The sequence below is a fragment of the Lissotriton helveticus genome, chromosome 1_1 (assembly GCF_964261635.1).
Source record: "Lissotriton helveticus chromosome 1_1, aLisHel1.1, whole genome shotgun sequence".
Classification (NCBI taxonomy): domain Eukaryota; kingdom Metazoa; phylum Chordata; class Amphibia; order Caudata; family Salamandridae; genus Lissotriton; species Lissotriton helveticus.
Window position 1 is genome coordinate 830,890,874 of NC_136057.1, and position 27,204 is coordinate 830,918,077.

The window sequence follows — 27,204 nt, forward strand, 5'->3', positions numbered from 1 at the left end:
CCACGCGACCGGTCCCTCGACCTCCTGTGGGACCGGGACCTCGTACGGCGCGGGGCTGACTGCCGGAGCGCAAGCCGCTTGAGGGACCGCTCCCGCCTAGCCTTAGACGTCAGGGCCCGGCAGTCGGAGCAGGTTCGGTCGTCGTGGTTGAGGCCTAGACACTGAAGACACCGGTGATGGGGGTCGGTAACCGACATCATTCGACCACACTTGGAGCAGGGTTTGAACCCGGGCATCCCTACCGGCACCGTAGGAGTCGTAGCGACTCGAGAAAAACATATCAAAAGAACAAAAAAGTTTAGTCAAAAAGTGACTAAGGGGTAGAGCTTCTCCGGATCTGCGCTAGCTGGCGCGGAAAAAAGAAGAACTGACGTCAGCGCGCGAGGGCGGCGTCTAAGTACTCCGGCGATGTCATTCCGGTGCTAACGACGCCGACGACTGACGCAGAGCCGCGGACGACGCCTACCAACGCGCAGGGGTATTGCTACGCAAAAGTTTCCGGATCCAGTCTGACGCCTGGGGATATTCTAAGGTAAGGAATCTATCACTAACGTGTCTCTTTCAGATTATCTGGTTTTGTAGCAGAGTTTAGCACACACCCTCAACTTAGTTGCAACTTTTGAAGCAGTCACAACTTACTGAAGAGGGACATTTAGTAACAGCATGAATTACAGCAGCTTTGTAACAGACTTGTTAAGCAGTTGCTTCTGACTTGAGCTGGACATCAAGCACATTTCTGAAGGGATGCAATCTTGTCAAAGACATCACACTGTTTTTTATGACTTGAAAAAGACATCTAGTAATTACTTCAGTTATTACATCTATGTGAAAGGCCAGACCCATTGGCTTTGCTGATGCTCATTATAATACGCAGCTATCCACTCCACATAATGGGGAAGCAGGAGGGTGGTGAGAAATCTGCGATTAGATAGAGAATTTGCCAAAAAGAACATTACTGAAAGTCAATAATTTGTTCTTCTGATTGATACTTTTAACCACAGATTCCTCTGCACTGCACTGAGCACTGAGAAAATGGTCTCTGCGGATCTGGCTGTCAAGGCAGTAATGCTTGGTGAACGCTTTCACCGACATCCACTTTGCAGCTTGGCAAATGTCCAAGACTGGAACTTCCCTTGCTAGTGCAGTTGTTGCAGCCTTGGCCCTGTGGAATGGTCCCACAGGAGTTCCTGGACAGTGCTTAGCACAATTAATGAAGACGATGATCCACCTCAACAGTGAAAACCTTTGCACTGCTCTAACTTCCTTGGAAACTACAAAGGGCTGGTCATCCAAACTATCTTCTCTCATGCATATAATGTGAAAGTTCAACACCAGGCCACAAACATTCCCCAAAATCCAGCCGAATGGATTTAGTTGAAGACATTTTAGTTGCAAGGATGATATCCGCTATTTAGGGCAACTACTTAAAAGAGAGCACCTGTAGCTGCTTAGTCTCTATGTATGGAGGTATAGGGTGTGGGGATTCTGGTGCAGGACCTCTCCTGTTGCTGAAACAGGAGTCCTCCCAATGAGGTAGCTGGATTGGAGGATAAATGGTCAGGCCGAAGATCTCTGGGTAGCACACTCTCATACACCAGTCTGGGACTATTACGATGACTTGGGTCCAGTCTGTCTTGACATTCCTCAGAGTTCGAGGTATTATGCACCTAAGCCAGGCAGAACCCTGTTTCTAACATTGGTTGTCAGCAGTGAGTATAGGACTTGCATTTGCGGAGTACCACAGTGGCTCATGGTTGCACTACAAACTCTGCACTTAGACCAGTGAGTGACCACATAGTGTTTTCTTGTTCTTCTAATTTTTTGTGACACCCCTTAATTGTCAGTAATGTCTCACCTGGGTGATCCAGCAGTTGTTGTGGCAGAAAGTGTGATTAACATAAAAAAGTTGTATTATTACACTATGAGGGAACTAAAGCAGTTCTGTCAGAATCTTGGTTGTCACGTGAGAAGTTCCGCCAGAAGGGTGGAACTGCAGGAGGTATTATTTGCCTGGTGGACAGCCAAGAACCAGAGGGTAGAGAATGATGATGAGGAACTGGAAGAGGAAAACCAGTTAGGGGGTTTTGTAGCTCAGGATCTGTCTGTGAAGGTAAGGAACTCCAGGCTGGCAGCAATGTATCCTCTAGAAGTGTGTCCCCAGAGTAGCTGGGGGACAGGCAGAGGGCCAGGGATCAGGAGTGGGAGCCAGCAAAACGTGAATTAGAGAGAGAAGAAAAGGAAATGATTCTGGCTCATGAGGTGAGAATAAAAGAGCATGATGAGGAGCTCGAGAGGCGAGGCATGAGGCCGTGAGTGTCTTAGCCGAGCAAAAGGGAATGTGTTTTGCTCAGGAACTGAGCTTGGCTGGGCTGGAGATAGAATCCATGAGTGCAGAGTCCAGCTCAGATGGTGGCAGCACAAATTTGATGTCGAGTGCTGAAAGAGTTGTACTTACACCCAGAGATGTGGCATCTGACTTGAAGGAGGGTGTTGAGACATATCAGGGAGTTCAAGGGTATGAGGTAGCTCCAGTGGTGGCCAGGGTCCCTGAGATTTATTGGGGAACTGGCTCAGGGGTTCATAGTGCTAACAGTGGGAGTGACATTCTACTGACTCTAGATGAGAGGTGCAGGGAGAGGGGAGAGGGGATCCCCCATGGTAGTAGTCCTGGTACGTATGTGTGGAGATCGCCTAGAAGAGTGTAGGTGGGATGAGTAACAGTCATCCTCCACAAGCCAGAGCTCCCAGGAGGGAAGGATCAACAAGTGCTTAAAAGTGCCAACTGTCTACCGCGGTGTGGGAAGCCCAAACCGCTGCTGCTGTCCGCAATCTTTCTCTGGGCACTGCATCCCCCACAAGCCAACGCTCCCAGGAGGGAGGGATCAACACATGCTTAAAAGGGGCAACTGTCTCCCATGGCGTGGGACGCGAACGGCCTGGGCAAAGCCCGGACCAAGGGTGGGCCCATCCTGCCAGGAAGATGCAGGGCCACCCCCCTTGCCCTGCCACGGGGATACTGACTTCTAAAAGGATTGTAATTCAGGCAGACCAGGTACTGTGACTCTAAGATTATCTGGGACCCTTCTTTACCTCTCTTTCATCTACTCATCTATACCGTTTCCTCTTCTTTGAGCTAATATACCGGCTTAGCGACATGGGAAAACGTAAGGCTACGGATGGGGCACTTAGGGCACCGAAGGGAAAAAAACGTCTATCAGGAAAATGGATGGTGATGTAATTGATAGAATTGACTCGCTTTTGTCAGAGTGGACTGACATTATTTCATCTAACTCTGGGCCATTAATCTAAGCCCAATGGTCCCTTCCAGTGTACCGCAAAAACGTATCCACAAAATGTTTGAAAAGCCACCTTCGAAATCCTTTGTGCCACCGCCCGAGGAGAATGAGGGCTTGTCAAACCTTGCCTGCCGCAAAAGTCTATCTGTAACCCATGAGACTCTAATGATAGAATGCAGTAATAGATATTCTGTATTGGAAATTGTTGATACTGAAATAGAGAGATGCACACCTATAGGGAGATATTGCATGAGCACTGAGATGGTTATGACGTTTCGGAGCTTGATGGAGGTCACTGAAGAGTTAAATGAGCAGGTTACACTCCTCATTGCTACTGTTGGAAACCCTGATGAGGGGTATACTAAAACCCATATGTGTTGTTGTAGGGGTGGTGGAGTGGGTGAGTGGAGACCAGAGATGAGCTGTGGCCACGTTAATTCTCCATCTAGCCCTTCGGATCTGTGCCGTCCACCCCAAACGTAGGGGTCCCGCCCCGCACAGCGCTACATGTGATGCAAAATCACCTGAGAAATAGTGGGGAATGGATGCCACCTCAGAAGTTGTGTAGAGGGAGGTCGTTTAAGAGTCTGGGGTTCAAGTGAGGAGCAGTGGAGAGGGGGGCAGGGATCTTGCCCCCCCCCACTAGATCGTGGTGGTCGAAAAATGGGCCCCTGAGGGGGCTGGTGTCAGGACAGCTGTATATCTTGATCATGCTCCAAAATTGCTTATTGAGTCATGGGAAGACATATAGGCCCTGATAAAGTCATTCACTGGTTCCGTGAAACCAGACACTGTTACTCGATCGTTAGGAGCGATATTCTAAATGTGGAAAGGCTCCCAACCTCATGACCTAGTGGAGGTACTCATGGCAATTGAAGCTCGCACAATATCTATTGCACATACTACCATCCAACTTACATTTTGTGCCCCGACAGATCTGCTGAGACCTCAGTGTGTTAAGACAGATAGGAGGCCAGGTGAAGAGACTAGTGCTGTTAGAAGGAATCACCAGTGACTGGAGCCTATGATCCCACGCACTCTGTATGCAGTTGAAGATGCGTTGGCTGAGAATTTGTTGTCACTCCTCCCCCAAAAAGAGGAATTTCCCAAGGTTAGGGAGCTTAATTCAGGGCAGTCTAGCAACTGTTTGAATAGGCAGGAAGTGCCAATGGTATCAGAAATCGATTCTATGCCTATTGATAGTAACTTAAAAGTTAACTCCACACCATTGGATGCTCAGTTAACTTTGGAATCATTGGTAAGGATGGCTTTATGGAATGTAGCAGGAATAGTCAAACATCTGCCTGACGTCGAGTGGGGTAAATTTATTGAATCCTTTGATATATGCCTATTTCAGGAAACATGGTGTCTTATTTATTTCTACTTTTATAGAAATTGCTATACATCCTTTTGTGTCGAAGCAACTAAGACTACAAAGTGAAGGCCCTCAGGGGTACTGGGCATTTGGATTAAGACTACACTTTGATGTAATATTAGCATCCTGCCCTGTGATTCCAAGGACATTTTAGTGCTTGTTTTGTTTGTTTGATAAGCTTTATTCAATAAAAATTTATCATCAAAGCATAGCAAAAAAGATCCATTTTAAATCCATAATAACATTTTTCATTTAAAAACCATCAAATATAAAATAGGTTCTGAGCCATTAAAAAACTACAGTATGTACAAGTTAAAAGTAAAGGTTACATACAGTATTTAATGAAAAAGCACTGTGCATATAAACAAGAAGGGATGGGATAGCAGCTTTTGCATCATTAATCTCTGCCGACATTCGTTTTACAGGTCTTTCACCCAACAGTCCATCAAGTGTTGAAACCTATTGCATTCTTGCCTGGTACTTTGTTCGCAACAACCAGGCGCAACCCAGAAATTAAGCTACTCCACATATTAATGTCAAGGAGGAAGTATCAGTTTTCAGGATGCGTAATGCAGCACAGTAATCCGTAAGGTCCAACATTTTACATACTGGTTTGAGCCACTTGGCTCTGGCCCTCCCATAAACCGGGCATGCCAGAAAAAAGTGGGCAATGGACTCAGTGGGGTGTGCACAACATGGGCAAGGTGTAGGCAATGAATTAGGCCCCTTCCATGATGCTATCACATTATTAAGTGGCAGGGACCCTAATCTCATCATCATGTATAGGGCCCTGTCCCTGGTAACCTGTATAGGGTCAAGATAGGGTTCCAATCTACAGGAATTTTTTATGTTCGAAGAACCCTTCAGTTATTTTCCTAGTTTTTGGATTGGATAGATCATGCATCTGCACCCAGTCCCAGTAGGCACGCTTTAGTACCTGCTTGGGAAGTGGGATCTGGCAGATCCATGCCTCTCCAAGACCAATATCAGCCAAGAGCTGCCTAATGCCCACTATCAATTTTACCCTACTCCCTACATCAACAGATATCAACTCATCAAGGGCAACAGCATAGTTGGACAGCTCAGTAGTCCTTCTTAAGCGTGCCCAAAAGAGCAAGGGGCGTAGGCGTGCGATATCTTGGATAGAACGCCTTCCTAGATCATAAAATAAGGGCTTTAGGGGAGTAGAAGTGGGAAGTGAGGTCAGATCTCTTAAGAACTTGTTCTCAGACTTGGCCAATTCGCTGGTATTCTCCATGCCCCAGAGTTCTGCCCCTGAGTTCTGCCCCATAAAGGGCCGAAGGTAATGCTTTACCATCATAAATGGCGAGCGCCAGGGCGATTGGTCTGCTTACGGACCGATGTTCTCTCACAATCACTCCAGAAACCCGCTTGTGGTTTAAAAGCATCTTGGCCAGGTGGAAAGACCATTTCATGTTTTTGGAGACCCTGATTCCCATGTAATCAAAGGAATCCACCACATCCAGGGTGGCACCATTCAGAGTGATGTTATTTCTGAAGCGTTTAGAGGGGTTGATAGTCATTAGTTTGGTTTTACTGCTATTGACTATCAACCCTGGCTCCTTACAGAATGAGCTAAATCTGTTTAGCAGCTTCTGGAGGCCGCTCGGTGACTTGGAGATCAAGAGAGTATCGTCGGCAAACAGGAGGGTTGGTGTTTCTCTCCCGCCAGGGAAGGAGCGTCTGTCGGCTACCCATTGAGGTGATCCACCACCCAATGAAAAGCAAAAACAAGGTGGAGGCCAACACGCAACCCTGGCGTACCCCCTGCTCTGTCAACTCCCCTTGGGAACCCCCCCTAACTCTTGCATAATTGCCATTATCCATCCTTTTCAAAAAATCAAGAATCTGAGGGGGGATACCCAGTTGCTGAACAACATGTCAGAGCTTGTCCCGTGGCACCAGGTCAAATGCCATCTTCAGATCTATGAAGGCCAGGTACAGACTGCCTTTCCTATAATAACTGCCTCCAATAGATCATGAAGAATCTTAACACCTGGTCCAAAGTTCCCACCTTCTGCCTGAAGCCTGCTTGGAAGTGGGACAGGATATTTTCATCCTCTATCCAGGTTCTAATCCTCATAAGCAGGACCCTGCCAACCACCTTTTGCATCACGTCAATCAAACTGATCGGTCTGTAGTTAGCAGGATCCTCCCTATTCCCTTTCTTAAATATTGGTACCACCTCCGCGCCTTTCCAGGAGTCTGGAACGGGAAATCCTCTTGCTATCAGGTTCATAGTTAGTAGGATGAATTGGGCCCAGGGCTTGGGATCAAGTAGGAGTAAGTCCCCGGGAAGTCCGTTGGGACCTGCTGCTTTACCTGAAACAATACTGTTTATTGCTAGCTCCACCTCGTGAAGCTCAAAGGTGTCCGCTACCTCGGAGGCATCTATAATATCTGGGGGAATTACAACTTTAGGAGGCACAAGGCATTCGTCCTCCGAATATAAGTTGGAGAAGTGTTCTTGCCATTGCTGGCCCGATATGTGATTAGGGATTGGATCAGATATTTTCCTATACCTACGATTAATAAGATCCCAAAATAGGGTAGCGTCCCTCTGCACTGAGGCCTGCTTTAATTCCTGCCAATGGCCCTCCTCCCAGTTACGTTTTGCCTCCACCAAGGCCTTGGAATAATCTTTCCTAGCTGTTTTAATTACAGGTAAGTCCTTCATCCTAATTGCAAGTGCTAGTGCCACCCTTTTTTCCCTACAACTAGGAGAGTACCATGGATTTGTGGGCCTTAGATGATCATGCTTCAGGGCTGATTTCACTTCTACAATAAAAAAGGAACTTAGCTTATCAATTGTATTTCGATAAGAGGGTCAAATTAAACTGCTTCCCCGTTCCGCTGTAGACCAACATTAATTCTCTATTCTTAGATTCAACTGTCTCCTTGATACTTCGCAACTTGTCTTCTTGTTGGGAGACTTTGTGCCATTTCAGGCGATGCTTACAGTTGGTAGGGATTACCTCTCTAGTTGTCATCAGTGGGCGGTTGCGTGCCTTCAGCCCACATGATTGCCATATATTATTTAATTGAAGACAGAGCGGATTATGATCACTGTCTATTGATGGCATAACTACCATATCTTCTAAATCCCCCCCAAAGTCGGACATCAATAAGAATATAGGCAATTCTGGACAGGGAGCTTATCCTATTAAAAGTATTAGCACCATGTGGGTCAGAGCGCGTTCTACCATTCGCTGCTCTTAGGCCATATTCCATATTGAGGGCATTAATTTGGATGGCTCTCTGAGACCACTTTTTAATGGGGACCAAACTAAGAGGTGGAATTGCCCATTTTGCATCTTCTTCAATAGTTCCCAACGGATCACCCATACTCAAGTGTTAAAATGTAACGTTAAAGTCCCCAGTCAGTATAACATTAGAGTCTGGCGAAATTAACGATAACATACTTTCTAGGGAGGATACGGTGGATGATATCTGGGCGCCTGGGGAGCCCCTTGCATAGATATTGAATAATTCCAAGACTGGGCCATTGTGTGGACTTTTAACAGTCAGATGCAAGATATCCCGTGATGAGCAAGGATGGGTAAAAATGGTCCAGTTAAGTGCAACACTTATCCAGATTTGCAATCCGCCAGATGGACGCCCTCTACCTGAACGCGTTGCAGGGATGCAGTAAGAGGTATAGCCGGACTTGTGTAAAGGACTTAAGCTCCATGTCTCCGGAAATAGACATACCTCGTGTTTCTCAACAAATCTATTCCACTCAGGGAGCTGTAGTTTCTTCTCTAACCCAGCTATATTCCACGAGAGTATGTTAAGAAATAATGAGTTCGTCTTTATACTCCTGGTTACCCCTGCTACACTACTTACAATGATAGATGTTGCCTGGGCATTACCTACTTCCAAACCCTGACTCAACACAATTTCTGAAGCCAACGGTGTAGCCGAAACTTTTAACTCCCTTGACCTTTCTTGAATTATGGTTGGGATGCTGCACTCAATGTCCCTGCGTTTTGGTCAGTCAACCCTGTTCAACCCAGACCCCCCTCCCTTGTACCCAGATTTCTCGTGGACTAGCGCCCCCGATGGTGGCCAGAGTGGAAGATGTCTAATCTGAATGGCTGAATGTTCAGGAGCGGAGGTGAGGAACTCCAGGGCCAGCAAATTATCAGCCAGAGCCACGTCTGTTAGCTTTAACTCAATACAGTCTAGCTCTGAGTTTTGCGAAGTAATCCTCCTAGATCTGAGGATATCCTCGCGGATTATGGACCTTCAACCCCTTACGTAGCGTAGCCAATGTATTGCCTTGTTACACAAAGACCCGCTACTTTCATAGCCCTGTCTACTCAAGGGTTTTGGGACTTTTACCATATAAACTGTTGCCAGGGAGTCCCTAGATGTGGCCAATGGGAGCTGCACCTCATACCTCATAGTGCTAGGGGGAAATGAAGTTTGTCGAGCTCCAGGTGTTTTTAACGCATTAACTTGGGCTTTTTTCAAACTCAGATCTCGGGCTGGGGTGGCTTTAATTGTATCACATGGCTTAAGGGGCATACGTTCCCGACTTTCCACAATTTCACCATTTGTTAAATTACCCCAATGGGAAGGCCGTTTCAAAGGAAGAGGTTAAGATAATTGGATTTTTACAACTATGGGAGTTTCGGACCTAGAATTTAGAACTGTCACCATTTTCTTTAGAAGTTCCACCTCATTTTGAAGTAACTCCACTTTCCGTAGTAGCTCCTCATTTGAGCCCCTACAGCCACAACTATTTATCAGGGTGCCGGTACCAGCAGAGTTACAGTCAATCAATTCCGAGATAGGCGGTCTGTGGTTCTGAAAAATATGGATCCGTAATAGTACCGGACTCGAGAATAAAAACTTCGTCGAAATAGGACGAATTTGGTATCAAAAGACCGGAAATGACGAGTACATCAAGCACGTATATTTTCAGTATATTCGAGTGACAATTGCGCCTCGAAATCGTCATTTACCTTCTGAACCTTCAGTTGCATGTTGCCCTCTACATAGGCCTTAATCCAGTCGAATTTGATTCCACAAGGACACGTACTCCTTAATCGACTTCTTCCTGACCCCAGTACAAGTTAGAACCATTGCCCCAGGCCGAGCTCGTTAGGTCAGTTCCCTCCCAGTGGCCAAGCAAGATAGTATCTAGGCCCAACCGGCCATAAAACCATTTCAGCACGCACACCTGCCATATCTCGCTCACATCTTTCTTCACTCCTTTCTCCTCACTTATTTTATGGTGGGGAGGTGACCGTTTTTATTAGGGGTCCAGCGATATCTGATGAAATGTTGGGTCTTGCCGGATGATTTGTTATGAGCAGCACGACGTGAAATATGTACATGTCATCATGACTCTGCTTTTCTTTTTGTAATCAGTAACCATAAATGAAATACCGCGCACCCAAGGAATGTTTCGCCAAAGGGTGAATATTAGGTATAAGAAGAGAAGCCTGACTTCATGAAAGTGTGCAGTCTCCTGAATATACTTGTATCGTACTTCTAGGACCCTGTCACCTTGGTTGCAGCCAATAAACTAATCTTTGACTTCACCTGGAAGACTCTGAAGTTTCTGTGGGTCTGACTCAGGAGAACCCGAGGTCTTTGGTGTGTTGATCCCCTGGCACCGCTGGGTTACCGGTTCGGCACCGGTTCCTAAAAACCCAGTACCTCATTTGGCGCCCAGCGTTGGGGCGATTCCAGTGGTACCAATCAGCCTGAAGATCGTGAGGAGCTTTGTGTGAAAATTCCGGAGGAGGGCCCACCACCTCATCGACCCCTGCATGTCGACGTGGTCCGAAGGTCTTTACTACGAGGTTCCCCGCTTCCCGACGGCTACAAGGACTGCTGCCCTGGCTATCGCCCTGATGTTGGACCCTTGACATTTTCGGTAGAGCGAAACGCTGAGACGAGTCTTCTGGTGAAGCCATCGATAATTTTCAGTTAAGTATAAGCGGAGCGTCTCCTAGTCCTTAGTTGGACTTACCTTGTGATATCTTAGAGATACATAAAGGTTTTTATTGGTTCTTGCAAGTACCATAACCGAAGGACTCGTGTTTTCACGAGCAATATCGTAATCGATAACTCCTTTGAAGTTTTGGAACTAGACTAGAGAGAAAGGATGCCTAGTCTTAGACTCGGGAATTTGTTTTGTCTTGGTAATAATAATAGGGACTCCCGATTGGAGGACTCATGTCCGGTTCCTCCAGTTGGAACTCCGACTTACGAGCTGTACGTTAAACATGGGGTAGGCCCCATCGTTTACAACGAGGTATGGATTAAATACACTAGGAAAGACGGTGTTTTAAAATGGCCCCAATATGGTAGCTTTGATTCTGAAATTTTAGACAACCTTGAAGTTAAACTCTTCAAAAAGAAAGCCCGGCCGGCGATGTTTGACTATTTCCGCATATGGCGCAAAGAAGCCAAACAAAAAGAAATTAAATTAGCTAAGAAAAATAAGAGAGAAGAAGGACTTTCAGTAATGCAAGCTGCCGTGCAGTTTAAAGATAATGAGGAAGAGCAGATAAATGAGCAATTGCACAGGCAACGTAAAATGGCAATAGATAAGTGCTATCCAGTTTTGTCGTCTCTTCAGCAAGGGACAGAAAAAGAGCGTGAAAAAGACCAATTAATGTCGCAATTGTTAACTTCGCCACCCCCCTATGCGCAGAATGCTACAGCACCCCCGCAACCTCTTGTTGCACAAGCTGTGCCTCTGGCTTTTCCACAGCACCCACCAGCTGTTCTTCAGCTGGCTCCTACTTCTTCGGTGCAGCCTCCTCCAGGCCCACCGACCACTTCTGTTTCTCCTGTGTTTTCTACGATCTTGCCTACTGTACTTTCTACAAATGCCCCTTCTATGATTTTGCCTAGCACCACATCTATTATTCCTCATACCTCTTCTGCCATCTCTGCATCCGCTTTACCTCACCCCGTTCTTTCATCTGTTTGTTCTTCCGTTTCACCTTCCCTTCGGCAGAAAATGGCCAGTACTGTTACTAATCTTCTTTTACCACTTTTCGGGTCGCCTGCTACGACCCCTAACATAGGAAGAAGACAGTTGCGAAGTCAACTGCCCGATTATCAAGAGAGAGATTCCCTGAATAATTTAGCTCGGAAATGGGTCATGGACACTGCAAAATATGATTTACAGTCTGTCATGGAAGTTTTCCATCAATGGGAAACAGCGACACAGAGATATGTGTTCGAACAGATGTGTGTTTTTCTGTGCGAAGATTTAGAAGACAATGATCAGGATTGCCTCCCACAAGAGATGTGTCGTATAAGGTTTAAGTTTAGTCTGGGTATGATTGTAGGTCCCGATGTAGAAGAAGCAATTGAAATGCTATTATCACATCGAAGTAAGGGAAGTAGTTCTGGGTCACCATCAGAATCTAGTGCATCTAGTAGGAAAAAGGCACGACAATACCCTATGAGAGAAGTTCCCCCACAGTGGAGAGAGGGTGACGCGACAGCTGTCCCACCTGTCCTGCCCCACTTTCACCGAGTATGGGTACATGTTCCATGGAAACGAGCTGAAGTTTTAGCACTCAAACAAACACTACCAGATCCGCGTAAAAATCCTGCAGGGTACTATAAAGAATTATCACAAACTGCTGGGTCATGTATTATGAATTTAGCCGATATCGATATGTTATTCGGGAACGTCGTTCCACAGCCTTTATGGGGAAAAATTCGTCATGAAGATCATGACCAGGAATTAGGTGACACGTGGGCTAATATTACTGTTGCAGATGCACGACAAGTTGGTGGTGCGAAGCCTGAACCCCTGATAGCGGAACTACCTGGTAGGATAGTAGATTACATGAAGACAATAATGCCTGCGATACGTGTAAATTGGGATAAGTTATCTGCATGCAAGCAAAAGAAAGAAGAAACTGTGTCAGATTTCTTCACCAGATTTGAAGAAACATTCATTGACCACAGCGGTCAAGATATGACCACAGAAGGTGGTCAGAGATTGTTCGTCGATAAATTTGTGCACAATCTGCTTCCAGACTTGTGTAGAAAATTGAAAGATTCAGAAAGTTCTTGGGCAGTCTCATCTTCAGCCCAGATATTAGCTACTGCACAGTACTACGAGAATAGAGACAAGGATGAGAAAGATAAAGTAGAGAAGAAAACTAGAGAACTCAAAACGAAGGTTTTGCTACAGCAAGCTTATCCTCCACGTGGTGGTGGTAATAAAAATAATAATGGTCCGAATCACTACCGGAACACTTTTCAGCAGCCGCAGAGAAACTTGCAGAGATTCGATTACCATCAAAACCGCGTAGGTCCCAACCAGTGTTTATACTGCAAACAAGAAGGTCATTACAAATATGACTGTCCTGCCCTGCCGCAACGTACAAATGAGTTTTCTGGTGTACGAGATCGTGGTAGTCAGCAAGCGCCCAGAGGTAGAGGGCGTGGAAACACCCCTCAGGACACACGTCCCCTTCCACCACAAAACTCTATGAACAGGTTTGACCAGCAAAATAACGTATCTGACAGGACAGCTCAATACTACGTCGATGAGTATTACACAGAAAATGAGCAGTGGGAGAATAACGATTGCTAGGACGGCCTTAGACAAAGAGAGGGAGTTGTTTCAGTTCCAGTAGATCAGAGTGGACCTTACGTTGAGGTGATTACATCGGGTGTGTCAGAACCTTTTCTGTTGGATACTGGTGCTACAAAGAGTTCTATTATGCACTCCAAACTCCCTGGCGCACCTTTGTCTGGCGAAATGAACGTTTCCGTAGGTTTTTCTGGCGCCCCGGTTAGAAATCCGATTTCTGACCCTTTATCTCTTTCTGTTGGTCCTTGTGAATTCGAAGCACCCCTTATTTTGACAACAGGTTGTGGTGAAAATTTGCTAGGATTAGATTTGCTAAAAAGATTGTATGCGACTTTGTACTGTTCTCCCTCAGGAGTACAACTGACTTTAGGTAAGAAAGTGGTTTCTCCCATGTATTTGTCGAGAAATACGCTTCCAACAGAATTGACACTTCTTCCGGATATTCTTTGGGCTACTGGTCCGAATGATGTAGGTCTTTTAGAAATTCCACCGTATGTTGTAACATTGAAGTCGAATGTCAAAATGCCACGAATTCCCCAATACAGAATATCCAATGAGGGTGAAAAAGCTTTGCTAGCGATTGTTTACGAGTTAATTGAGAAAGACGTAATTGAGGAAACACGAGGCAATGTTTGCAATAGTCCTGTTCTGCCTGTTTTAAAACGAACTGACCCTTCTCAGCCACCTGTGTATAGATTTGTGATTGATCTTAGGGAAGTAAATAAGATAGTGGTGCCACAATTCCCAGTTGTCCCCGACATTACAACATTATTGACTATGATTCCAGCATCTGCATCCTGGTTTTCGGTGATTGACCTGAAGAATGCTTTCTTCAGTATCCCGATTGCTGAGGAAAGCAGGGATATTTTTTCCTTTAGCTTAGGTGGTCGCAGTTTCCGCTTTAAACGCGCTCCTCAAGGCTACTGTGAAAGCCCCTCAATATACAGTCAAGCTCTGAAAAGTCAGCTTGACGCAATGGTTTTGCCCGAAGGTTCCACTCTAGTACAGTACGTGGACGATTTGCTCATAGCCGCGGATACTGAGAAAATATGTAAAATGGCCACATTGGCACTACTGCGTCATCTATGTGATCTACATCACAAGGTGTCACTTTCCAAGCTCCAATATTGCCGACAAGAAGTGACCTACTTAGGTCATCTCTTATCGAAGGAGGGAAGGAAACTGACCCCAGAAAGAATTCAGGCAATAGCAAAATTAAATGTGCCAAGAACGCAGAGAGAAGTACGCGCTTTCTTGGGCATTACATCGTACTGTAGACAGTGGATTCCAAATTTTTCGTTATTAGCCAAACCCTTATTGGCACTAACGTGTACAAATACACCCAATCCCATTCCTTGGTCTAATGAGTGTCAGAAAAGTTTTCTCGAATTACGCACAGCATTATGTTCGGCCCCTGTGTTAGGTAACCCCAACTACAGTAAGCCTTTCACATTATATGTCCACGAGAAGGAGGGCTGTGCATTGTCTGTGCTGACTCAGTTATACGGAGATAGACAACGGCCATGCGCCTATTTTTCGTCAACTTTGGATCCGGTAGCGCGAGCATTGCCAAGTTGTCTAAGGGCCACAGCAGCAGCAGCTGTTTCTATTCGACAGTCTGCAGGTCTAGTAATGAATAATACACTAATCGTGATGGTCCCGCATGCGGTAGACACATTGTTAAATAGGACCAAGACACAGCACTTAACTAGTGCTCGACTGTCCAGTTATGAATTGACGCTACTAGCGAGCCATGTGCACATCAAAAGATGCAGTACTCTGAACATAGCCACATTATTACCTATTGCTGAGGAATCGGATGCTTCAGAACAGCACGATTGTTTCCTCAGAACGGAGGAGGAGACCAAAGGGAGAGTTGATCTATTCGATACTCCTCTCGCCGAATGTGATGGTACATTATGGGTGGATGGGTCATGCTTTAAACTCCCAAATGGTAATGTGACTACAGCATATGCTGTCACAACTCTGCACACAATCGTTGAAACTGCGCGTATACCACATGGTTCGGCTCAAGCCGCCGAACTCGTGGCGTTAACGAGAGCATGTGTGTTATCGAAAGGAATGAAAGTGACTGTCTATACCGACAGTCAGTATGCTTTTGGAGTGGCTCACAGTTTTGGTCGATTGTGGAGAGAACGTGGGTTCCTGACTTCACATGGAGCTAAAATTCAGCATGGTCAGTTGGTGAATGAGCTTCTTGAATCACTGACGTTGCCCCTGAAAGTAGCGATTGTAAAATGTAGTGCACACAAGAAAGTGATCGATGATGTTGGTCGTGGAAATGCATTTGCTGATGAAACTGCTAAAGAAACGGCAAAGAATGTGATGAGCCGAATGTATGTTGCGAGCCCAGAAAGATGGACTGGTGATGTTGGAATATGTGAAGACACAATAGAAAGTGTGAAGTCCATCCAAGCTGAGGCCACGGAGAAAGAGTTAAGCATGTGGAAAGAAAGTACAGGGAGAATGGATGTAAATGGTTGTTGGATTGAATCGACAGAGCAACAAAGATGGATGTTACCCGATGCATACGTGCCTGCAGTGGTTACAATGGCTCATGGGATGGCCCATATCAGCGCGAAAGGGATTTGCGAGTCGTTGGCCCCAGTGTGGAAGAATTCAGGGATTCCCAAGTGTGCAGAGAATGTTGTCAAGAATTGCATGGTATGTCTGAAGCACAATCCTGGTAGGGGGACCCCAACTCCAGCTGGTCATTTTGCACCTCCTACGTATCCGTTCGAGGTTTTGCAGCTAGATTTCATACACATGGAGAGGTGCAACAACTTAAAATATGTGCTCGTGGTTGTTTGCGCCTTCTCAAGGTGGGTAGAAGCCTATCCCCTAAGGGACAATACTGCCTTGTCCACAGCGAAAGCCCTTGTGAAAGAGTTCTTCCCCAGGTTCGGAATGCCTAGAATGGTCTGGTCGGACAACGGAAGTGAATTTGTGGGTTGTGTGATGAAACGAGTGTGTGAAGGGCTAGGCATTAGTCAGAAGTTCCACGCTGCAAATCACCCCCAATCAGCTGGATTAGTGGAATGTTACAATGGCACGCTTAAACTTAAATTGGCCAAAATCCAAGCGAGCACGGGTCTTAAATGGCCCGACGCTCTACCCTTAGCACTCCTATCCACCAGAATGACTGTGCATTCGCGAATGAAACTCAGCCCCTATGAAATAGTCTTTGGTCGGCCAGCCAACATATGGGGAGTGCCTAGGCCCACGAAGTTTAGCGAGCTGCAACACCCCATTTTGCTCGACTATCTGTATGAATTGACGGCTAAATTGCGTGTTTTATATCAACAGGTCCACAACACCTTGCCTCCGGTTTCCGAGACACCGGGTCACTCCATTGACCCTGGCTCCTGGGTTCTGGTCAAGAATTTCCAGAGGACAAGAAACGACCAGCCCAGATGGACCGGACCTCACCTCGTCCTCCTGTCTACAAGGTCGACTGTTAAAGTGGAGGGGAAGGCCAATTGGGTCCACGGGATCCACTGTAAGAGAATACCTTTCCCTCTGCCACATGACCAATGGGTCCGAACAGGAGGCACTGACTCAAAGCGCACAACTGATGAACGCGTAAAAGAAGCTAAACGCGATTGTGACAGTAAGGACATTTTTCAAGAAACTACGCCGCCATCAGAACAATTGAACTCTGTGGAACCTGAGCTACTATTTCCGGACCAGACAGCACCCGGGAAAAGACGCTATAATCTACGACCGAGAAAAACAGACTAAAGTAAAAGTGATTTATTCTTTGATCCGAGAGAAAAACCTGTGGACTAATAAAATAATAAGTTTTTCCTTCCAAAGTGCTATTTTGAAAATGCAGATTCTCCCATCTAGGTAACTTGCTTATTTTTGTTTTTTCGAACCGCCATCCGGGTTCCGCTGCTAGGGTCGCGGTTGATTAAAGACTTTTGGGTGCAGCTGACAACAATAGGTTGCTGGTTCCAGTTGGTCGAAGGGAGCCACCCTAGACTGACGGAAGCATCCTTTAGCAGAAACAACCTACCGCCGCGGGCAGCACCTTAGAGAGGATGGAGTTTCCTGATGTGGAGAGAACTGCCAGACAAATGAACTTTAAGCAGAGGCTTTTGAAAACAATGAGAAAGAAATTTTTTATAATGATGTGTATTTTTATGATATTTAGCGTAATGGTGTTTTTGATAAGCTATGTTTTATTCTCTTCTCATATGACATTCACGCCTACTACATCGCCCATACCTCCCCCTACTGTTTCCTCTCATTCTTTCCACTCTTTGCCTGACCACGAATCAAATAGGAGATTAGAGTTCATTAATAACTCCTTCGTTCAGCTATTACACCAACACCAACTTGTAATGAACACAACCAACTGTTGGGTGTGTGGTCTCATGCCCCACACCACGGATAGAGGTATCCCCTATTTGGTCCTGCCATTTAGTCACAATGGGTCAGTATGGGCATATAGGACAATGTTCATATATGCACGAGAAATCCAACCCCTACGTTCTGTAAAAGACAACCTCAAGACTAGCGCCCTAGTGAAGGGTATAGTTGACATGATCAAGGAAGTGACTTCTTACGAAGATACCCCGGACGATGAGATACTTGCATATGTAGGTTGGAATGTGACCGGATATGGCGCTACATTGAGTGAGAAACAGCAAGCCAAGAGATCGTCCCCTATCTGGATCGTACCCCATCAAGGTCACCTGTGTCTGCAAGGTATTGGTAGGAATCCCAGGGCTCAGCTAGGGAAGAGTGTCTGCACAGAAACGTATGTTTTTGGATCTCAGACTTCCCCTGCCTTTTTAGCCGCAAAAGGTACTTATTTCATCTGCCACGATAGAGCCTATACATGGTTGCCCCCTGACTTCTCGGGCTCATGTTTTGTTTCATTCCTGTTACCCCCCACCTACACAGCAGCGGCGGATTACCATCGGACAAGGGTAGTTAGAGGTGTTTTGAGTAAAGAAGACACTGCGGGTCAAGAATTTGGTGACTTTGCAATGGGTATTCTGCCGTTCTGGGGAGCCATGGTTAACAGCAGAAACATAAGGCAATTGACGAGGGTAGTTGAATCCACCGTGATTGAGACTGCCGGTGCCCTTAGTAACCTGACTGCTGAGCTCCAGTCGGATCGACTGATGACCCTTCAGAACCGGGTCGCTTTGGATGTAATACTTGCGGACCGGGGTGGAGTATGCAAATTGATCCAGTCCAGTTGTTGCATCTTTATTCCAGATAATGCTCCAACAGTATACAGGGCCATCTCCAAACTACATAAGATTTCCGAATCTATTCATGTGGATAAAGGAGATTGGTCATTAATGGGATGGTTCTGGGGGCTGATATCTGCCTGGGGATGGAAAATTCTGATGGTCATTGGGATGGTCTTAGCCATTCTTTTCCTGTTCTGTCTATGCATACAGTGTGCTCCTGCAATATGTGGCCTCTGTGCTACATCATGTGTAAGGAAGCCTGTGTCAAGACACGAACTCAGCACTAGAATGATGTTGCAGCAACACCTCAATGACTTTAGGAATATAGATCTGGACTCAGATTAACATGAGAATAGATTAATTGCCTATGTAAGGGCAAAAGGAGGGTCTGTGGTTCTGAAAAATATGGATCCGTAATAGTACCGGACTCGAGAATAAAAACTTCGTCGAAATAGGACGAATTTGGTATCAAAAGACCGGAAATGACGAGTACATCAAGCACGTATATTTTCAGTATATTCGAGTGACAATTGCGCCTCGAAATCGTCATTTACCTTCTGAACCCTCAGTTGCATGTTGCCCTCTACATAGGCCTTAATCCAGTCGAATTTGATTCCACAAGGACACGTACTCCTTAATCGACTTCTTCCTGACCCCAGTACAAGTTAGAACCATTGCCCCAGGCCGAGCTCGTTAGGTCAGTTCCCTCCCAGTGGCCAAGCAAGATAGTATCTAGGCCCAACCGGCCATAAAACCATTTCAGCACGCACACCTGCCATATCTCGCTCACATCTTTCTTCACTCCTTTCTCCTCACTTATTTTATGGTGGGGAGGTGACCGTTTTTATTAGGGGTCCAGCGATATCTGATGAAATGTTGGGTCTTGCCGGATGATTTGTTATGAGCAGCACGACGTGAAATATGTACATGTCATCATGACTCTGCTTTTCTTTTTGTAATCAGTAACCATAAATGAAATACCGCGCACCCAAGGAATGTTTCGCCAAAGGGTGAATATTAGGTATAAGAAGAGAAGCCTGACTTCATGAAAGTGTGCAGTCTCCTGAATATACTTGTATCGTACTTCTAGGACCCTGTCACCTTGGTTGCAGCCAATAAACTAATCTTTGACTTCACCTGGAAGACTCTGAAGTTTCTGTGGGTCTGACTCAGGAGAACCCGAGGTCTTTGGTGTGTTGATCCCCTGGCACCGCTGGGTTACCGGTTCGGCACCGGTTCCTAAAAACCCAGTACCTCAGGTCCCTCAGACATATGCTCCAATACTGCAAATCTATTAACACAATGGATTGGAGAGCGGATTGCCTTCTCTTGGTTATCACTTATTGCCCCTGAATTATTTTGATTCAATGATAGAGTGGAAGGTGAGGGCTGACTGGGTTTCCCTGTACCTTCAACCACAGGGCTATGAGTGATTAGGTTTGTGGTTGAGCAAACCTGTTTCCTAAACATCGATGGGATTGTACATTGGGGATGATTAACTGATTCACTCTCTTGCAGGCCTATACCAATATCAGTTGCTACATTGTCAGTCCCCAAGATCTCTTCACATTCAGAAACTAGGATCTCTATTCTGTCTAGGACACAATTATTTCCCTCATGATTTGCTTTTTGAACCTTTTTCCCTTTTTTGTTCCCAACTAAACCCCCGCCCTCCATTGCTTTCCTTTTCTCCATAATGTTTATGGCCCAGCCACCTTTTACAGTCAATCAGTAGTCTCCCACCAGAATGGAAGTAAAATAGTTCAGGATTCGTTGCGCAAATGGGCCCACAGATAGTCGTAATAAAGTACCTTGTAACAGGAGACAAGATGACAGGGGGGTGGCCCAGCCCAGCATCTGCCTGCCGCTGACAGGCGCGGATGGGCCCGCCCTTGGCCCAGGCTTTGCCCGGGCACGCCCGCGCGTGTCCCGCGCTGCATGAGGCGGCAAGTGATTTTAAGCTCCTCTGGCGCTTTGTGATGACAAGGGTGGTGTGTGCCGCGCTGGGGGATCCTGGGAGATGTAGTTTCAGGGCTCAAGGCAACCCCATGCGCAGCCGGCACACAAGCGGCAGGAATCGCAGCAGGAATCGTGGGCACAGACCCCCTCAGTGCTCCGAGTAGGACGATGGAGTAGCCTGTCCCCAGAACCAGTCCTAGGCGGGTTAAGTTCCAGGAAAGGTTCGAGTGAGTCCCCAGAGTTTTGCTCCCCTCTGGCCTGTCCTTAAAAATATTCAACGTTTACAACAGAGTAATGGGTAGAAATGAAGAAACTACCACCATTTATCAACTTGAGCAACTACTTCTGAAATATGGGGCAAGATACCTTACCATGGTGGCAGGAGATCTCAACTCAACTTTTGAACGGATAGCTGCTGCTCCACATGACTTAACTTCTGAGATGGATAACCAATGGGGCAACACCCACTTAGAATTACCTAAAGTAAGATGGTCTCCAAAAGCAGGCCAGCTGCTCTCATTAACACTTGATCATGGCCTTAGAGCCACTAATAGCAGATGTACTTTGGATCGCCAGGGCAAAGTCACTTTTAATAGACCGGGCCATTGCAATAGAATAGACTTCTTTTTGGTACAAGTTGAGCTTTGGCCTGCCATCATAGACATGGAAGTGATTGACCGAGTGAAAGTGATCACAGCGCACTTGGTGTACGGTTGTTTTAATACATATTTTCAAACTAAGGGAGCAGGGGTAACTGATATTGGAGCGCTCCAGCCCACAAATAACCTTAGATCTATCAGGTGGGTAGTTAAAAACCCTGCAGCCCTCAATACCATCAAGGGAATTGTTACTGCTGACTATGAACATCTGTCCAAACTCCCTAGTTATCTGAGAAATGGTATGATGGCACAAACGCATAATATGTTAGGGGGGATAATAAGGGATGTCTTGGGTACGTCAAGAAGAAAAGAGAAACCTTGTCTTAAACCCGACTCTTGGTACAACAAAGCTTGTAGAGTGGCTAAAGGTGAGCTACATGATGCTATCAAAACTAGATCGCAAGTAGAGATTATCAAATCCAGAGCACACCATAGGGAAGTGATTACAAATGCAAAGAGGGAGTGGGAAGATTCGCTATGGTCGAACCTGCATGATGCCCTGGCTAATAAGAACACCGAAGGATTTTGGAAAACTACAGCTGTGGTCTCAAGTGGGAACAAACCAGTGCTCGATTTTTGTATTCACCCAGAAGAGTGGGTCAACTGTATACAGATAGGCGTAGGATAGTGGCATCTTACATGTTAGTAGTTTCCCTATTTGAGCCTAATATACTGCAATTCGCGCTTAGTGAGACTGAAAAGGCAATCAATTCCTGTGCTCCTGGACATGCCCCAGGACCTGATAGGCTACCCAACTGTCAATACAGAGAAAACCCAGAAATTTGGGCTCCATATATTAATTTGATCTCTGATAGTATCCTCTCGTGCGTGGAAATCCCCCAATCATGGAAGCAGGCAGAAATAGTTACCATCTTTAAGAAGGGAGATCGTGCAATCCAAGTGAACTACAGGCCTATCAGCCTCATAGACTCTTTGCAGAAAATCTTCTGCAAACAGGTGCTTGCCCATATCCAAGATTGGATATGCGAGGAGAATAATTTTTCAGAGTGGCAGGCAAGTTTTAGAGCACAATAGAGCACCTTAGATCAAATCTTCTGTTTCATGTGCATCTATTTGAGGGAAGTTATAATCAACAACAGCAACTTGTATGTTGCCTTAATTGATCTGCGAGTTGTTTTGATATGGTCCCCAGAGTAAAGCTGTGGTAAGTTCTAGAAGGTACGCGTGTGCCGGCTCCCCATCAGAACAAATTAATAAGGCTACATGCGGATACCCTGGCACAAGTGAGGAGGGGGAAAACGGGCATTAACTGAGGCGATTCATATTGATAAAGTAGTGAGACAGGGGTGCGTATTAGCACCCACATTGTTTACCCTGTATATAAATTATGTTATACATTTCATGAGCAGGGATGGTTGTGACGCAGCAAAAATAGGAGGAGGAAGGGTCCCTGCACTCCTCTTTATAGATGACACACTGCTTATTTCTAAGTCGCTGCAGGGGCTCCAACAGTTGCTGAACAGGGGCTGAAGCTAAATAGCTCCAAAACTAAATTTATGCTTTTTTAGCCCAGACTAAAGACTAAATGTAAGAAGTCCTAGTGACGTTCTTCTTTCTCTCGAAGCCCCGTCCTTTTCAGATTGGAGGGCATGTTTTTGACTTTTTTTCTACATTCTCAAAAACACGCCCCCAGTCTGAAAAGGACGGGGCTTAGAGACAAATGGTGAGCGCTTGTTTTTCAGCCTATTGGTTGGGTAGAGCCTTGCATTCGCCGTCATCGCGTGATTAACGTCATCAGACGGCGCATCATTACTTCAAGTCGCACGCACGTGTGTCTGTCTGAAAATGGGTGGCACCGGAGGCGTTAAGAAGCGTAAAAGTTGCCCGGCTGAGTCCGAGAAACTGGCAGATGGTCCTCAGAAACTTCGCCGGGGGAAAATCAGACGGGATCCCAGCCCCTCGGTGGCGCCAAGCGCTGCTTGGAGCAGGCTGTGTTTGGAGACCCAGATGAGTTACTGGAAGCCCTTCGCGGGGACCGGCCGGCAGAGGCGTTGGTTTTTGGGAGCGAGCATGAGGGCCCGGGGAACGACTAGTCTGGCGCAGAGGATGCTGCCCCGCGTCGGAAACTCAACAAGCAGCCTGCATGGCAGGATGCGGACGAGGCTGACTCTGCTCCGGTGGATCTCCGGCACCGCTTCCCTGGGAGCTGGCATGGAGCTCTGTGGAGCAGAACTTGTCGCGGGGGCAGCTCCAAAGCCGCCTAAGCCCCACTTTCCGCAGAGCCATGGGTGGCACCCCAGCCTGGGAGGAGCGCGGCCCGTAGAGGACCCCGTGGAGGACAGCTTGGAACAGTGCATTGGAAAACTACTCCGGGCTTCCCACACCCTGCCTCCCGGCACACTGCACATCAAAAGGTGTCCGCCCGCTAACCAGGCGTGACACTCCGAGGCGCGGCTCAGCAGCGTGCACTTCCACCCAACGGCGGGCGTGCTGCTGGCGGTCTGCCTGGACCGCAGTATTGGGCTCTTCCAGATGGATGGAGGCGCCGGCCTCCTGATCCAGAGCTTGCACTTGGAGGGATTTCCCGTGCACCGGGCGCGGTTCACCCCCGACGGGCAGCAAGTGCTGGCCACCGGCAAGCGCAGCCGCAGCCTGTACTTGTACGACATGAAGGGTGGCGGGCTGAGCTCCGTCCAGCCCCGCGGCCTGTCAGAGCGCTGGTTGCGGGCGTTCGAGATCTCCCCTGCTGTTGCTGCACGGGGTCTCCGGCTACCTGCACCTACTGTCCATGCGCACCAAGGAGCTCGTAGGCACGTGAAAGTGAACGGCAGAACTGCAGGCGCTGTATTCACCACTGACAGTGCCCAGATCTATGTGGGCACCGGCGCTGCCTCCACCGCTTCACCGATGAGGGGTGCCTGCGATCCACCTGCCTGGCAGCCTAACTGGATGGCCGGTACTTGGCTTGTAGGTTCAGCTCTGGCGTGGTCAACGTCTACTCCCAAGAGGACTGTATGTGGGAGGCCCAGCCCGGCCCGGCCTCTCAAAGCCCTCCTGAGCGTAACCATCTGTGCCTCCGCCCTGGCCTTCAACCCCACCAGCAAGATGTTAGCCATAGCATCCAGTGCAGCGGATGAGGCTGTGCGACTAGTGCATGTGCCCACTTTCAGCGTCTTCTCAAATTTCCCGCTGGCCAAGAGGAAAAACATCCACCTTGCACAGTGCCTGGACTTCTCCCCTGGCAGTGGCTACTTCTCCATCGCCAACAACAAGGGCATTGCATTGCTGTATCGTCTGAAGCACTACAGTAGCTTTTGATGCTTCAAGGCAGTCCTTCATCAGCACGACCCAGAACTTTACGTTTGGCCATGGGGATACTCACAAAGAGGCACACATGTGGAAGTGCCACTAATAACTTCGCTTGGCAACAAGCGGTAACTCTGTGGGACTGCGCGTTCTTTTGAAAAGTGCAACACTGCTCCTAGAATAAGAACCCACAAGCACCTGTTTGTGTGCGGTGTCATTAACAAGGGCAAAATCATTTTTGTGATTCATGAAATGTTTACTTGCATTCAAATGGATTAAGACGGTTTGCCGGGCTCCAGCGGCCTCGGCTGATTGAGTCTGCCTGGAAGGAGGGGGCCGAGGTTCGAAAAGAATGAACATGTAGGAAGTAATTCGCCAAGTGAATCACCTTTCCAACCAGCACTCCCCCTCCACCCCCCCCCCCCCCGCTTGTACTGCGGGAGTTCAGATTTAACTGAACCTAGATACTGCCCGTCTCCCCCCTCATGTTTACATTTTCCATGGCTTGCGGTGCTCAAGATCCCAACCCGGAAGGGTGAGGGCTGGCAGTTGGGCCCGCCGGGATCCTGAAGTGTGACCTTCAGTTACCACAGATGTCAGCAGCGTGCGTCTCTTTCAAGTTGCACTGCTGCAGAGTTCGGATTTATTTGTTCGGTGAGGGCTAGCAAGGTCGGGCTGACAGGTCACCAGGCCATGTGCAGAGAGAGAGAGAGAGAGAGAGAGAGAGAGAGAGAGTACAGCGCCACGGACCCCCACCGCTACAGCGCAGCGCTGGCCTTGCAGAGCCATGCGCTGCTCCGTTATAGGGCACCGACTTTTCAGTTGATCCATTGGTCAACCCGAAGTCAGCAGGACCATAATTCTCAGAATGCACAGGTGTTACTATGGCCCAGAGCGATGGTACTCAAGATACATACCCCGGAAGGATGAGGGCTGGTAGTTGCCCCGACATGGATCCTGAAGTGTGACTGGCTGACCGCAGATGTCAGCAGTGAGCGCCGAACCGCCGCGCCCTCACGTTGGGCAGGTACAAGCACTAGGGTGGCTCGGGACTGGGACCTTCCCAGGCCTGGCCTAGGGCGCAGGGCCACTCCCTCCACACGGGAGGCATAAGGGCCGGGCACATGGGGCCCCGGGGGGAAGAGTGCGGGTGTTTAAGGGCTGCCATGAGGACTCTCGCCATGTGCTGTTCGGGGCTCCTGCTTCACCTGTGTGTGTGTTGCTCTGTGTATGTGTGGCTCTGTGTGTGTGTGGCTCTGTGTGTGTGTGGCTCTGTGTGTGTGTGTGTGGCTCTGTATGTGTGTGTTTGTGTGTGTGTGTGTGTGTGTGTGTGTGTGGCTCTGTGTGTGTGGGTCCGTGTGTGTCTCTGTGTGTGTATGTGTGTGTGCAAATGCAATAGGTCTGGCATTTGTGAGAGATTAAGCTATTGGCATTGTAAATGACAATGCCATTTATTTATCTGTTTTCAAAACCAACACATAAATAAAAATGTTGTCATTTATAATGCCAATAGCTCTAACCTTTGCAAAGGTGAGACCGTTGCATTGTATATGCTTGTTAAATTCTGTGTTTGAAAATGCCAATTTTTGAAAGTATTCCTTTGTATTCCTTTGTAGAATAAAGAGTCTTCAAGGAACTCAGTCCTGCCTATACTCTGCAGTAAAGGTACATATCTCTGGGGTTGTAAGTTGAGAGTAGAAGTAGATATATTCAATACTTTGGTTCTTTCTTTTCAGAAATTTATACTGGCAAAGTTAAGGGAGCCTCGTAGTCAGTAACATAAACGAGTCAGTGGTAAAAAAAAAAAAAACTCTTAGAGTAAACGAGCTGGAGCGGCTGCTCCAACTCTAGAAAACAGGTACATAGTTACATGTAGAAGAGAGAGAGTCAGTTTGGATTGACGCTGTTTTTGCATGATTTATTTATTTTGTTTGTTGTAGAATATCCGGTCCATTTATATGAAGCCCTGATGATAGTCCCAGTACTATTCGCCTGGGTCTTGAAACCCGTTGGCATTTTGGGAGGCACTTAGTTAATTCTGAATGGGGCAAGTGTTGAAGGAAACTATTGGATAAAGGATTGATACACTATTCAGATACTCTTTTGATGTTGGAGCTGGAATAACATTTGTGGTTCATAACATTGCATATGTTCATGTTTATTACTAAATTTTGTATAGGATGTACATTTTTCTAAAAATGTGTTTTACATCAGATTAATGTATGAATTCATTTGCTGATTTTGTCATGTTGCAAGCAGTTGCTAATAATTTTTTTACAGTTTCTAAGTCCATTTTTGTCTTTAAGTGTATGTCATTGTGACTTGTATATATGTGTAAGTTCATGTATGAATTTGATAAGTCTATGTTTCTTTTTCAGTCCCCAAAAAATTGTTTTGATTAACTTTTAAAGAAACAGGAATGGTCTAATAAAAATTCCATTCAGATAGATTAAAGAGTTGACTGTTCGTTACTCCATGAGTAGCAGGAGTGTACGGTAGTACGGAGCCGGGTTCATTGTTTTGTGTTCTGACTTTTTGAAAGTGGGAATTTTTTTACTTTACCATTCTGCGTGCCGCTGGCTGTTTGTGTACTCAGCATCTGGGGTGTGAGGGCAGGAGGTGAGATGTGCATTCACTCTAGACAGTCACTGGGGAGGCTGAGGTGGGCCCTGCCTTGCCAGGGTGACTCATCGCCGGGCTGAATAGACCTAGTCTGCATTTAGAGTGGTGGGAGGAGTTTCGCTTGCACCTGAATAGGCTGTGTCTTCTTTTGCACAATGCTGTGTCCGCCCCCTGTGGTCATGTTGCACCA

At 46.9% G+C, this 27,204-nt stretch overlaps 1 protein-coding gene and 1 pseudogene across 2 annotated transcripts in view; one reads left to right on the forward strand and one right to left on the reverse strand.

Annotated features, from left to right (window-relative positions):
• The window catches only part of WASHC4 (WASH complex subunit 4), a 1,268,393-nt gene that overhangs the window by 467,372 nt on the left and 773,817 nt on the right, over window positions 1-27,204 (reverse strand). The window lies entirely within an intron of this gene.
• Window positions 22,932-24,404, forward strand: LOC144770917 (U3 small nucleolar RNA-associated protein 18 homolog pseudogene; annotated as a pseudogene).